Here is a 15,166-nt window from a genome sequence, read left to right as displayed (position 1 = left end):
AGGGGCCACTTAATATGGTGGATTTGGTGATCTCTGTAATGGGGACACCCCTTTGCTCAATTTTCCTTCCTTTGAGGGTTATCTGGCTTTCACTGTGTTGAAGACCCATACCTGGAACTCCATGGTTATTTTGCATATCAGTTGGATCAGTTGGGACAGGACAGCCAATTGAGACATTTCAGCACATGGACACACCCCCACCCTATAACAGAACCTGATCTTTCAGCCATTTTACATTCTGTGTTTTTCCAGTGTAAGGAGAGATTGCTTTGTGTAGCAGGGACAGACTGTTAGCTAATAGCGTCACAAAAGTCCTTTTAAGGACTGGCATAGGTGTGCTATCGATAGGTGGCTGGAGGTACATTAAGCGGTCACAGGATAAAAATAAAACTGTCGACCAGTACAGGCTGCAAAAATTAGGCAATAGGCATTCACCTGACAGTACAGAACTATAGATTCTGTGGCTGGAGGTACATTAGGCGGTCACAGGAAAAACATGTAACTGTCGGCCAGTATAGGCCCCAAAAATTAGGCATTCACGATATATGAAAGAAATTTTGTTCCACTGTATATACATAAGACAAGGACCATTCTTTGTTCTGGGTGGTGGTGGATATGTGTGGGCTGGCATCAGGATATTCAATTACACGTGGTCATCAAAGGTGTTGAATTCCTCTGAGATCCATGCCTCATTCATTTTTAAAAATGTGAGGTAGTCCACACTGTCGTGAGCTAGGCGAGGGGCAAGCCAAGAGTTCCATGGAAAATTGTGCCAGCTCTGGCCACAGGTGAAGCTTGCACACCCAGTAGTCAAGGAGTTTCTTGCTTCTCCGAGTGCCCACATCGGCCGTTAACCAGATATAGTCGGACACCTGTCGGTCTAGGCATTCCATCAGGGCAGCCGTCGACGGGTTGGCTGCAAAAATGATCTCATATCCGAAGTGACCAACACATCTTCAAACTGCCCTCTATTTGCAGGTGTGGTAGGATTGGTACCCGCAACTGTTTCGCTGTGGGTGGAAATTCCTCTGCTAGTGCCCGCAACAGCAGAATGCAGAAAGTCTTGCAGCAAGGCTTGGAAATGCTGCATTCTGACAGCCCTCTGTGATGCTGGTAACATATCTGCCATTTTGTGTTTGTATCGGGGGTCTAAGTATGTTGCCACCTAGTACAGGTCCTTGACCTTTATGATTTATATACGGGGGTCCCTTTTCAAGCACTGGAGCATGAAGGCCCCCATTTGCACTGAATTGGAAGCGGTGGAGAGCCTTGGCTCCTGCTCATCTCCCAGGAGAATTTTGTCCACAGTCTTCTCTCCCCAGCCACGGACAACACCAGGGATCCACAAAAAGTTTTAAGCTTGCTCTTCTTGCTCCTCCTCCTACCCCCAGCCACCATCCTCCTCTGACTCCTCTTCAGACTTCTGCTACTTGTCTCAGATGGAGTAGTCCCCCCTGTGAATTCACTCAGCATTGTGACTTCCTCGTCTTCCAGCTCCTGCTCCTCGATGGCTTGATCAATGACACAATGCATTGCATGCTCCAGAAAGAAGGCGTAAGGTACGATGTCACTGCTGGCGCCCTGGCAGCAACTGACCAGTTTGGTGATCTTCTCAAATGGCTGCAGAAGTCTGTGACAGTGAGCAGCCACTGGTGTGGTCAAAAGTAACCAAGCTCCCTAGAACCTGTCCTGCTGCAGAGTTCGTACAGAGTCGTTAATGGTATGTTTCTGCTAGAGCAGCCTATCAAGCATATACAAGGTGGAGTTCCAGCACGTCGGCTAGTCACAAATCAGACGTCTGACGAGCAAGTGGTGTCGCCGCTGAACGTCAGCAAGGCGAGCCATGGCCATGTAGTATCTTCTAAAATGGGTGGAGATTTTCCTGGCCTGCCACAAGACATCCTGGACCCTGGGGTTTTTTGCAACAAATTACTGCACAACTAATTTCAGTTATGTACCTTTCCTGCGCGTATTTGCTAGACCACTTGTCTGTGGTCAGATATATCTTGGCACCGACACTGTGTGCCAGAGATATATTAACTTGCCGCTGAATGTGGCCATATAGTTCAGGGATTCCCTTTCTGGGAGAAATATTTCCTTCCGTGAACCTTCCATTGCGGTGTGCCAATGGCCACAAATTTTCTAAAGGCCTCCGATTCAACCAATTTATGTGGCAGTATGATGAAAGCACCTTTGTCACTTGGAGTTGGAGAGGCCTGCTTGCCAGCATCTTGCCCTATGACTATGGCCTCTGAGACACTATTTGGGCATATTGGATTTTAGAGGCATTGTTTCTGCCCCTTGGACTTTTTACTGGAACAGAGTCAACATGTGGCAGCGGCCATCTTAAATTGCCCAGCAGTGCTTTGTAGTTGAGTGTATGGAACTATTTTGGCCATGGGACCATGTGCACGATGGGGCAAAAATAAAACTTTCAGGAAATTCCTGAACCCCTGAACCAATCTGGGTGATTTTTGGATAAGTTGTTCACCCAGATTGAGGCTATCAGGGGATGTATATGTTTTGGGGTGTTTTCTGTGGTTGGGAAAAATTTGTATTTTATGCCTGAAAGTAATTAAGTCCATTGTGTTTGTTAAATATATCACAGGCAGAGTCCATTGTGTTTGTTAAATATGTCACAGGCAATGCCATTGTGTTGTTAATTGCGTCACAGACAATGCCTATTCTGGTATTTATTACGTCACAGGCAATGCCATAGTGTTTGTTGATTGTGTCACAGGCAATGCCATTGTGTTTGTTGAATGTATAGTTTTGTGTTTAAACTGTAAAACTGTAAATTATTGGCTGCTATGTTATGTCCTCAGTTCCCAACCAGGTCCACTGGGGTTTCCACTGTTTTACCTTCAACATAGAGCCTCATGTGTGGGATTGCTATACGCTGCATACTCCCCTGGATATAACCCCTAGCTCTTGTAAGAGCTGTTCCTGTTCCTTGTTCCTGTGGTGGTTACAGTGTCGAGCGGAGTGCTTGGAGCCCTCGGAAAGCACTAGGAGCATCCATCAACAGAGGGACCCAGTCGGGGTGCCAGGAGATCCGTTACAGGCAGTAGTTGGCGGGCTAGCAGTTCTGACAAGCCAGTGGTCAGCCATTGGGCAAGAGGATTATCTGGCGTCATCTTTTTTTACGCTCGAACATTTGGCCATGGAAGCCTGCCTTGTGCCAGATGAACGTGACGACGGCACGGTGGAAGGTGGATTGGAGGAACAATGGCAGGATAGAGAAGGAAAGGAGGCAGGACGCTGAGTGCTGAGAGTGGGACTTTGTGGGTTCTGACAGAGTGGCTCCCACTGGGCTCGGTGATGGGAATCCAGGTCCCTTCTTATGCCTGTCGTCCCTAGGTGAGTGTTGGGCTTACCGCAACTTATGCGTTGACAGCATAGGATGCAGATGGCAACACTATTGTCAGCAGCTGACACGTTAAAAATATCCCACACTGCGGAGCCTTGTGCCCATGCATGGTGTATGGCTTGCTCCCGATGCATTTACAGTCTGCTTTTTGCTTACTGTGCACTGCGAGTTCTGCCTGCTTCTCCTCCTTCTCCTCCCTATCTGCTGCTCCGTCTCTCCGTCTGTACTCCCCTCCTCTTCCTCTCTTGTGGACACCCACGTGACGTCCATCGACACGTCATCATCGCCACCTTCACCACCACTGACATTAGAGATCTTGGAGTAGGCAGTAACAGCGGGGACAACCCTCCTTGGGCTTATCTGGGTAATGTCGTCAGACTGCTGGGTGGCGGCCGTTGCTACCTCTTCTTCCTGAGCCGATGCCAAGAATGGCTGCACATCAGTAAGGTCTGGGAATAAATGAGAAAATAATTCCTCTGACTCGAGTGGAGGGGCTATGGTGGTGGTGGTGTATTTTGGAGTGCACACAGCAGAGAGTGAGGATGGTGCAGATAAAGAGTATGAGGAGGGTGCAAAAGCGGTCCACTCAACCAACTCTGGTGCGTCCTTTGACATAATCGCATGCACCTTCTCCAACTTTCCACTTCTTTGAGTTAAAGAATCGTAAATCATCAGATGACTTACTGAGTTAAAAGAATTGTGTGTCACCAAAACATTATACACAGAGTCTATTGCTTTTGTTGCAGCAGTGATACGGGACAGACAGCCTGACTGTCAGCAGAGAGATAAGAGAAATTACATGACACAGAGTTTAGATTAGAGGAGATCCTCATTCAGATTGAATTAAGCCTTTAGGATCAAATTGGCTTCTCAAGGAGATATGTACGTTAAAGGCAGGCTCTCTTTATACAGAAATTTCAGGTTTATTAGAAAATCATGCACACATTGCACAGTGTTATTTTGAATTACCTGTGTGATGTGTGCACTGTGTACTATTTTATGTCTGAGTGATCAGCCAGTGTTACGGTTATTATCACATATTCACATTCACTTGGTAGTTGGTACAGTAGACTCGGTCTCCTGCCCTGAGCTTCGGCTCACTTGTCAGGAGTCAGATGAGAGCCGACTCAGCAAGTAAATTGAAGATTCGATCAACTACGCATGCGCTTTGTGCACCACCTGAACTTCGGTTCACTTGCTTGTAAGCCGAGTCAGCTGACTCAGCAAATGATTCAAATGAACCGATTCATGTAAAAGATCAGAACTTCCCATCTCTAAGCGTTTGGTGTCCCTAAGTTCCTAGCAGCCTGTCCCAGCTCCAAAATGCAACCTCTCCCTACACTGGCAAAACACATAATGTAAAATGGCTGCCAGATTGGGTTCTGTTATAGGGTTGGGGGTGTGTCCATGTGCAGAAGTGTCCCAATTGGCTGTCCTGTCCCACCTGATGAATGTGTCATTGGTCAAAGTTCGGCGCAATGCAAAAAAATATGGCGTGCGCAGATATAGCCATATGCTCACATGTTAGGCGGGTCGCGAATGCGCAAAGTTCGCCACGAAACGACCGCCTTGCGAACCACAAGGCCATCACTATCTGCTGAGATAACGCAGCTATATAGAGGGACAAACGCTATTGGAATAACTAATTGCAACTGGAGTGATATACCTGTTGCCCCCCAAAAAAATGATTGAGGGGTGTGATATACTTATAATATACTTTCAAACATAGAAAGTAACACAGTAACATAGCACATAAGGCCGAAAAAGGACATTTGTCCATCCAGTTTGGCCAAGTTGATCCAGAAGAAGGCAAAAAAAAACTGTGAGGTAGAAGCCAATTTTCCCCACTTTATGGGAATAAAAAATCCCTTCCCGACTCCAATCAGGCAATCAGAATAACTGGATCAACAACCCCTCTCTAGTAGCTATAGCCTGTAATATTATTACACTCCAGAAATACATCCAGGCCCCTCTTGAATTCCTTTATTGTACTCACCATCACCACTAGTGTTGAGCGCGAATATTCGAATTGCGAATTTTTTTCTCGAATATCGCAACTTCGAGATTTTGCAAATATTTAGAATATTGTTCTATATATTTGCGAAATCGAATATTATTTTTTATTTATTTTTAAGTTTTTTTTCAATTGTTATATTTTTTTCTTTCCCACTTACCTAAAGTTGTTCTTACCTGTCCTTTGGATTCCTGGCATCCTGGCTGCTCCAGTCAGTGCCTGTTGCCGCTTCTGCAGACTTCCGTGCTCATTGAGCATCCCCATCACCATGGGAACGTCTCCATATACTAGAATGTACTGTCGGATTTGAGAATTACGTTGAAATCGCAATCTGATTAATTCAAGTTATAATAATCAAATTGCGATTTAAACTTAACACTGTTATATTCCATATTCGTTAATTCTAGCCTAATATGGAATATAGCAGTGCTAAGTTGAAATCGCAATCCGATTAATTCAAGTTATAATAATCGAATTGCGATTTCAACTTTTTACATATATTCTTAATATTGCTCTAACTTCGTCTTTTAGAATATTTGTAATATTCTAAAAGACGAAGTTAGAGCAATATTACGAATATTCTAAAAGACGAAGTTAGAGCAATATTACGAATATTCTAAAAGACTAAGTTAGAGCAATATTACGAATATTCGTAAAATACACATAGATTGTAATGTAGCTAATATACTGCTATAGTAATTTTTTTAATAGTGTACATATTTTACAAAACTTAAGTTCAGAAGAGGCAAAAAAAATTAGAGAAAAAAAAGGATTATATAGCACTATATTAGGTAAATTACAATCTATATGTGTATTTTACGAAATTTCGTAATATTGCTCTAACTTTGTCTTTTAGAATATTAGTAATAGTCTAAAAGACGAAGTTAGAGCAATATTACGAAATTTCGTAAAATACACATATTAGCCTAGCCATAGTCAATTAGTCATAGGAACGTTGCCTCAAAAGAAAAAAATCGCATATTATTCGCGATAATTGGAATAATTGCGAATATTCGATTTCGACGAATATAACACGAATATTTAATCAAATTTTCGCAAAATATTGCAAAATCGATTATGGCACCTCCCGCTCATCACTAATCACCACCTCCTCAGGCAGAGAGTTCCATAGTCTCACTGCTCTTACCGTAAAGAATCCTCTTCTATGTTTGTGTACAAAACTTCTTTCCTCCAGGCGCAGAGGATGTCTCCTCATCACAATCACAGTCCTGGGGATAAATAGATGATGGGATAGATCTCTGTACTGACCCCTGATATATTTATATATAGCAATTAGATCTCCCCTCAGTCATCTTTTTTCTAAAGTGAATAACCCTAATTTTGATAATCTTTCAGGGTACTGTAGTTGCCCCATTCCAGTTATTACTTTAGTTGCCCTCCTCTGGACCCTCTCCAGCTCTGCTATGTCTGCCTTGTTCACAGGAGCCCAGAACTCTACACAGTACTCCATGTGTGGTCTGACTTGCGATTTCTAAAGTAGTAGGACTATGTTCTTATCACAGGCATCTATGCCCCTTTTGATGCAACCCATTATCTTATTGGCCTTGGCAGCAGCTGCCTGACACTGTTTTTTGCAGCTTAGTTTTTCTGTTTATTAAAATTCCTAGATCCTTTTCCATGTCAGTGTTACCAAGTGTTTTACCATTTAGCATGTACGGGTGACTTGCATTATTCCTTCCCATGTGCATAACCTTACATTTGTCAGCGTTAAACCTCATCTGCCACTTATCTGCCCAAGCCTCCAATCTATCCAGATCCCTCTGAAGTAGTATACTGTCCTCTTCAGTGTTAATTACTTTACACAGTTTAGTGTCATCTGCAAAAATTTATATTTTACTATGCAAGCCTTCTACGAGATCATTAATAAATATATTAAAGAGACTAGGGCCCAATACTGACCCATGATGTACCCCGCTAGTGACAGTGACCAAATCTGAGTGTGTACCAATAATAACCAGATACGGTATACGACATCCATTGATTCGCCACTGTCAAGTCTAGAACTTACCTCCTCATAGAAACTGATTAAATTAGTTTGGCATGACCGATCCCTCATGAAACCACGCTGATATGGCGTTATTTGCTTATTTCCTTTGAAATGCTCTTAGAAAACCTTCAAACAGTTTACCGACAACAAATGTTAAACTTACTGGCCTATAGTTTCCAGGCTCTGTTTTTGGACTTTTTTTTGAATATTGACACTACATTTGCTATGTGCCAAAGTATATTATAGTGTAATTGTATTGTGCAGTAGTTGTGTGCGGTTCTGCCTCAATACCGCAGGTATATAGAAGGACAAGCATTAAAACAAATATTTTCAAAGGGTGTGATATACCGGTTGTCCCCCCAAAAAACGGATTGAGTGGTGCGATATACCTAATTCCACAAAATACAGATTAAGGGGGTTTGATATACCTGCTTCCATAAAATACTGATTGAGGGCTGTGAAATACCTGCTGCCACCAAATATTGATTCAAGGGTTTAATATTTACCTGTTTCCACAAAATACTGATTGAGGGGTGTGATATGCCTGCTTTCGGCAAATATTGATTGAGGCCTGCAATGCAACTGCTTCCACAAAATACTGAATGAGGGGTGCGATATATCTGCTTCCACCAACTACTGATTGAGGGGTGTGATATACCTGCTTCCACCAAATATTGATTCAGGGGTTCTATATACCTGTTTCCACAAAATACTGATTGAGGGGTGCGATATACCTGCTTCCATAAAATACTGATTAAGGGGTTTGATATGCCTGCTTACACAAAATACGAATTGAGGGGTGCGACATCCCTGCTTCCAACAAATATTGATTATGGCCTGAGATATACCGGCTTCCAGAAAAATACTGATTGAGGGGTGCGATATACCTGCTTCCACCAAATATTGATTATGGGGTTATATATACTTGCTTCCACAAAATACTGATTGAGGGGTGTGACATACCTTCATCTGCAAAATACTGATTAAGGGGTTTGATATATCTGCTTCCACAAAATACAGATTGAGGGGTGAAATATACCTGCTTCCACAAAATACTGATTAAGGGGATTGATATACCTGTTTCCACAAAATACTGATTGAGGGGTGGGATATACCTGCTTCTACAAAATACTGATTAAGGGGTTCTATATAGCTGCTTCCACGAAATACTGATTAAGGGGAGGGATACTCTGGCTTCACAAAATACTGATTGAGGGGTGCGATATACCTGCTTCCACCAAATATTGTTTCAGGGGTTCTATATACTTGTTTCCACAAAATACTCATTGAGGGGTAAGATTTATCTGATTCTACAAAATACTGATTAAGGAGTTCTATATACCCGTTTCCACAAAATACTGATTGAGGGGTGTGATATACCTGCTTCCACCAAATATTGATTCAGGTGTTCTATACACCTGCTTCCACTAAATACTGATTGAGGGGTTCTATACACCTGCTTCCACAAAAAAACTGATTAAGGGGTTTGATATATCTGCTTCCACAAAATACAGATTGAGGGGTGCGATATACCTGCTTCCACAAAATACTGATTAAGGGGTTTGATATACCTGCTTCCACAAAATAGTGATTTAGGGGTGCGATATACCTGCTTCCACAAAATTTTGATTCAGGTGTTCTATAGACCTGTTTCCACAAAATACCGATTGAGGTGTGGGATATACCTGGTTTTACAAAATACTGATTATGGGGTTCTATAAACATGCTTCCACCAAATATTGATTCAGGGGTTATATATACCTGCTTCCACAAAATACTGATTGAGGGGTTCTATATACCTAATTCCACAAAATACTAATTGAGGGGTACAATATACCTGCTTCCACAATACTGATTGAGGGGTGCGATATACCTGCTTCCACCAAATATTGATTGATGCCTGCAATACACCGGCTTCCACAAAATACTGATTGAGGGGGGCGATATAACTGCTTCCACCAAATATTTATTCACGGGTTCTATATACCTGCTTCCACAAAATAGTAATTGAGGAGTGCGATATACCTGCATCTACAAAATACTGATTAAGGGGTTCTATATGCCTGCTTCCAAAAAATACTGATTGAGGGGTGCAATATACCTACTTCCACCAAATGTTTATTGAGGCCTACGATACACTGGCTTCCACAAAATACTGATGGAGAGGTGTGATATACCTGCTTCTACAAAATACTGATTAAGGGGTTCTATATACCTGCTTCCACAAAATTCTGATTGGGGGTGAGATATACCTGCTTCCACAAAATACTGATTAAGGGATTTGATATACCTGCTTCCACAAAATACAGATTGAGGGGTGCAATATATCTGCTTCCACCAAATATTTATTCAGGTGTTCTATACACCTGTTTCCACAAAATACTAATTGAAGGGTGCAACATACCTGCTTCTACAAAATACTGATTAAGGGTTTCTATACACCTGCTTCCACAAAATAGTGATTGAAAGGTGCGATATACCTGCTTCCACGAAATATTGATTTAGGTGTTCTATATACCTGTTTCCAGAAATACTGATTGAGGAGTTGGGATATACCTGCTTCTACAAAATACTGATTAAGGCATTCTATACACCTACTTCCACAAAAAAAAAAAAAATGATTGAGGGGGGGCAATATACCTGCTTTCACCAAATATTGATTGAGGCCTGCGATACTATGGCTTCACAAAATACTAATTGAAGGGTGCGTTATACCTGCTTCCAAAAAATATTGATTATGGGGTTCTATATACCTGTTTCCACAAAATACTCATTGAGTTGTGGGATATGCCTGCTTCTACAAAATACTGATTAAAAAGTTCTATATACCTGGTTCCACAAAATACTGATTGAGGGGTGCAATATAACTGCTTCCACCAAATATTGATTGAGTCCTGCAGTACACTGGCTTCCACAAAATATGAATAAGGGTTGCGATATACCTGCTTACACAAAATACTGATTGAAGGGTGCGATACACCTGCTTCAACCAAATACTGATTCAGGTGTTCTATATACCTGTTTCCACAAAATACTGATTGAAGGGTGCGATATACCTGCTTTTACAAAATACTGATTAAGGGGTTCCATATACCTGCTTCCACAAAATACTAATTGAGTGGTGCAATATGCCTGCTCCCACAAAATACAGATTGAGGGGTGCGATATAACTGTTTCCACCAAATATTGATTGAGGCCTGCGATACACCGGCTTCCACAAAATACTGATTGAGGGGTGTGATTTACCTGCTTCAACCAAATATTGATTGAGGCCTGCAATACAATAGCCTCCACAAAATACTGATTGAGGGGTGTAATATACCTGCTTTCATAAAGTTCTGATTGAGGGTTGCGATATACCTGCTTCCACAACATACTGATTAAGGGGTTTGTTATACCAGCTTCCACAAAATACTAATTGAGGGGTGCAATATACTTGATTTTACAAAATACTGATTAAGGGGATCTATATACCTACTTCATCAAAATACAGATTGAGGGGTGCGATATACCTGCTTACACAAAATACTGATTGAGAGGTGTGATATACCTGTTTCCACAAAATACTGATTATTGGGTTTGATATGCCTGTGTTCACAAAATACTGATTGAGGGGTGCGATATACCTACTTCCACCAAATATTGATTCAGGGTTTCTATATACCTGCTTTCACAAACTACTGTTTGAGGTGTGCAATATACCTGCTTCTACAAAATACTAATTAAGAGTTTTGATATACCTGCTTCCACAAAATACAGATTGAGGGTTGGAACATACCTGCTTCTACAAAATACTGATTAAGGGGTTTGAAATACCTGCTTCCACAAAATAGTGATTGAGGGGTGCGATATACCTGCTTACAACAAAAATTGATTCAGGGGTTCTATATACCTGCTTCCACAAAATACTGTTTGAGGTGTGCAATATACCTGCTTCTACAAAATACTGATTAAGGGTTTTGATATACCTGTTTCCACAAAAGACAGATTGAGGGTTGCGATCTACTTGCTTCTACAAAATACTGATTAACGGGTTTGATATACCTGCTTCCACAAAATAGTGATTGAGATGTGCGATATACCTGCTTCTACAAAATACAGATTAAGGGCTTTGATATACCTACTTTCACAAAAATACAGATTGAGGGGTGTGATATACCTGCTTCCACAAAATACTGATTAGGGAGTTTGATGTACCAGCTTCCACCAAATACTGATTGAGGCCTGCAATATACCTGCTTACAAAAATACTGCTCTTCTCTAGGGACTTTCACACAGGGACATTTTGGAAATGACAGGCAGAGGAAGAGACAGGAAGTTCCGCAAGGTTGAAAGGGATCAGGCAGGTGCACCAGGCTGGAGTCTGTGGGAAGTTGGAGAAGGTGCGTGCTATTACATCAAAGGACGCACCAAAGTTAGTCGAGTGTCTCACTCAGCTTTCTGCTTCTACACCATCCTCTTCCTCTGCTCCCTCCTTAATCTCTGCTGAGTGTACCTCAAAAGACACCACCACCACCATAGCCCCTCTACTCGAGTCAGAGGAATTATTTTTGCATCATTTCCCAGACCTTACCGATGCGCAGCTATTATTATCATTGGATCAGGAAGAGGAGGTAGAAACGTCCGCCACCCATACATTACCCAGATCAGCCCAAGGAGGGTGGTCCCCGCTGTTGCTGCCTACTCAGAAATCTCTAATGTCAGTGGTGGTGAAGGTGACGATGATGACGTCGGCTGACTCCTCCTTTTCCACTGCTACCGCCTCTTCTACTCCCCCCCCCCCCCCAGCTCCCCAGAACATATTCGACTTGTCAGGTGAGACATTGCCATGTTGTGCTGCGGCTGTTGCCTGGAAGCCAAGAGCCATACCAGTCCTGCACTGCTTTCAGTTCTGTGGTCACAGGACAATCAGTGGCTTACCCAGCTCAATTTGACAGTTGGTAAAGTGCTGTGCAACAACGGAGCCAATCTGCTGAGCGCACTGAAACAGGTAAAAATTACACACATGCTGTGCATGGCATAAGTCCTTAATTTAGTCGTGTAGCGATTCGTTGCCAAATACTTGGGGTTCCAGGATGTCTTGTGGCAAGCCAGGAAAATGCCCATTTTAGAAGATACTACATGGCCATGGCTCGCTTTGCTGATGTTCAGTGGCGACACCACCTGCACGTCAGATGTATGATTTGTGACAACCCGACGCGCTGGAACTCCACCTTGTATATGCTTGATAGGTTACTCCAGCAGCAACGTGCCGTTAATGACTACCTGTACATACTCTGCAGCAGGATAGGTTCTGGGTAGCTTGGTTTATTTTCACTGCCCCAGCGTCTGCTTATGCGCGATGCATGCAGACTTCTGCGGCCATTTGATGAGATCACCAAACTGGTCAGTCGCAGCCAGGGCACCATCAGTGACATAGTACCATATGCCTTCTTTCTAGAGCGTGCATTGCGTCTTGTCATTGATCAAGCCATCGGGGTGCAGGAGCTGGAAAATGAGGAAGTCGCAATGCTGAAGGAATTCCCATGGGGGCTACTCCATCTGCGACAAGTCAGCAGGAGTCTGAAGAGGAGTCAGAGGATGATGATGGCTGGGGAAAGGAGCAGGAGCAAGAAGAAGAAGAACATGCTTTAAACCTTTCGGGGATTCCTGGTTTTGTCCGTGGCTGGAGGGAGGAGACCGAGGACGACATTCTCTTGGGCGATGAGCCAGGGTGCTCCAACGCTTCCAATTCAGTGCAAATGGGGGCCTTCATGTTCCATTGTTTGAAGAGGGTCCCCCATGTAAAAAGCATAAAGGTCAAGGACCTGTACTCGGTGGCAACGTACTTAGACCCCCGGTACAAAAACAAAATGGTGAACATGTTATTAGCTTCACAGAGGGCTGTCAGAATGCAGCATTTCCAGGCCTTGCTGCGAGAGATGCTGCATTCTGCTGTTGCGGTCGCTGGCAGAGGAATTTCCACCCACAGCGAAACAGGTGCTTGTACAAATTCTACCGCGCCTGCAAGAGGAGAACAGTTTGAAGATGTGTTGGTCATTTCGGATATGAGATCATTCTTGCAGCCATCCCACTGAGAGCCTCCCTCTGGATCCAGCCTCAGGTACGTCTAGACTGACGGGTGTCCGACTTTATCTGGTTTACGGCCGATGTGGGCACTCTGAGAAGCGAGGAACTCCTGGACTACTGGGTGTTTAGACTTGACCTGTGGCCAGAGCTGGCACTATTTGCAATGGAGCTCTTGGCTTGTCCCTCGTCGAGTGTCCTGTCCGAAAGGAAGTTCAGTGCAGTAGGGGGGATCGTGTCTGATAAGCGCACTGGACCTAGCTCACGACAGCTGTAATTCAACACCTGTAATGACCACGTGTAATTGAACTTCCTCATTCAAGCCCACACATATCTGCTACCACCCAGAACAAAGAATGGTACTTGTCTTACGGTATGTATATACAGCGGCATAAAAGGCCTTTTCTGTCAGGTAAATGCCTAATTTTTGGGGCCTTTACTCAAGTAGCCTACAGTAAAATTGACCGCCTAATGTACCTCCAGACACATAATCACTAGTTATTTTCTGTCCGGTGAATGCCTAATTTATGGGGCCTGTACAGGCCTACAGTAAAAAAAAAAAAAAATGCCGGTGACCACCTATTGTACCTCCAGCCACATCATCACAAGTTCTTTTCTGTCAGGTTAATGCCTAATTTTTGGGGCCTGTACTGGCCTACAGTAAAATTATTATCCACTGACCCTCTAATATACCTCCAGCCACATAATCATCACGTGTTCTCTTCTGTCCAGAGAATGCATAATTTTCCGGGCCTGTACTCCACTGGCCTGCATTAAAATTGTTATCCACTCCCCGCCTAATATATCTCCCAGTCACATAATCACTTGTTCTTTTCTGTCTGGTGAATGCCTAATGTTTTGGGCCTGTACTCCACTGGACTGCAGTAAAATTGTTATCCACTGACCGCCTAATTTATCTCCAGCCACATAATCACGTGTTCTTTTCTGTTCGGTGAATGCCTAATGTTTTGGGCCTGTACTCCACTGGCCTGCAGTGAAATTGTTATCAACTGACCGCCTAATATACCTCTAGCCACATAATCACTCATTTTTTTCTTGTCAGATGAATGCATAATTTTTGGGGCCTGTACTCCACTGGCCTAATGTAAAATTGTTATGCACTGACCTTCTAATTTACTTCCAGCCACATAATCACTTGTTCTTTTTTGCCAGGTGAATGCATAATTTTTGAGGCCTCTACTCTAGTAGCCTACAGTAAATTTGACCGCCTAATGTACCTCCAGACATATAATCACTAGTTATTTTCTGTCAGGTGAATGCCTAAATTATGGGGCCTGTACAGGCCTACAGTAAAATGTTTAGCCGGAGGCCGCCTATTGTACCTCCAGCCACATAATCACTTGTTCTTTTCTGTACAGTGAACAGTAATAGCCAGTTCGCAGTGTTCGCCAGCGAACACATGAGGGCTGCCATCTTGACTCACAAGTCTGGCGATGCACAGGTAAGCTCTTAGTTCCGAGAACAGCCTGATGAAGGCCCCCGGCATCTGTTTTCGGAACTGCCTGCTCCCGGTGACCGCATTTGATTTCAGACAGGCTCGCGGCACAGATAAGGGCTTACCTGTGCATCGCCGGACTTGTGAGTTAAGATGGCAGCCCGCATGTGTTCGCTTGCGAACACTGCAAACTGGCCATCACTGACGGTGAATGCATAATTTTTGGGGCCTGTATGCCACTGGCCTACTGTT

The sequence above is a fragment of the Bufo gargarizans genome, chromosome 3 (genome assembly GCF_014858855.1).
Source record: "Bufo gargarizans isolate SCDJY-AF-19 chromosome 3, ASM1485885v1, whole genome shotgun sequence".
Lineage (NCBI taxonomy): Eukaryota > Metazoa > Chordata > Amphibia > Anura > Bufonidae > Bufo > Bufo gargarizans.
This window is presented reverse-complemented; position numbering follows the sequence as displayed.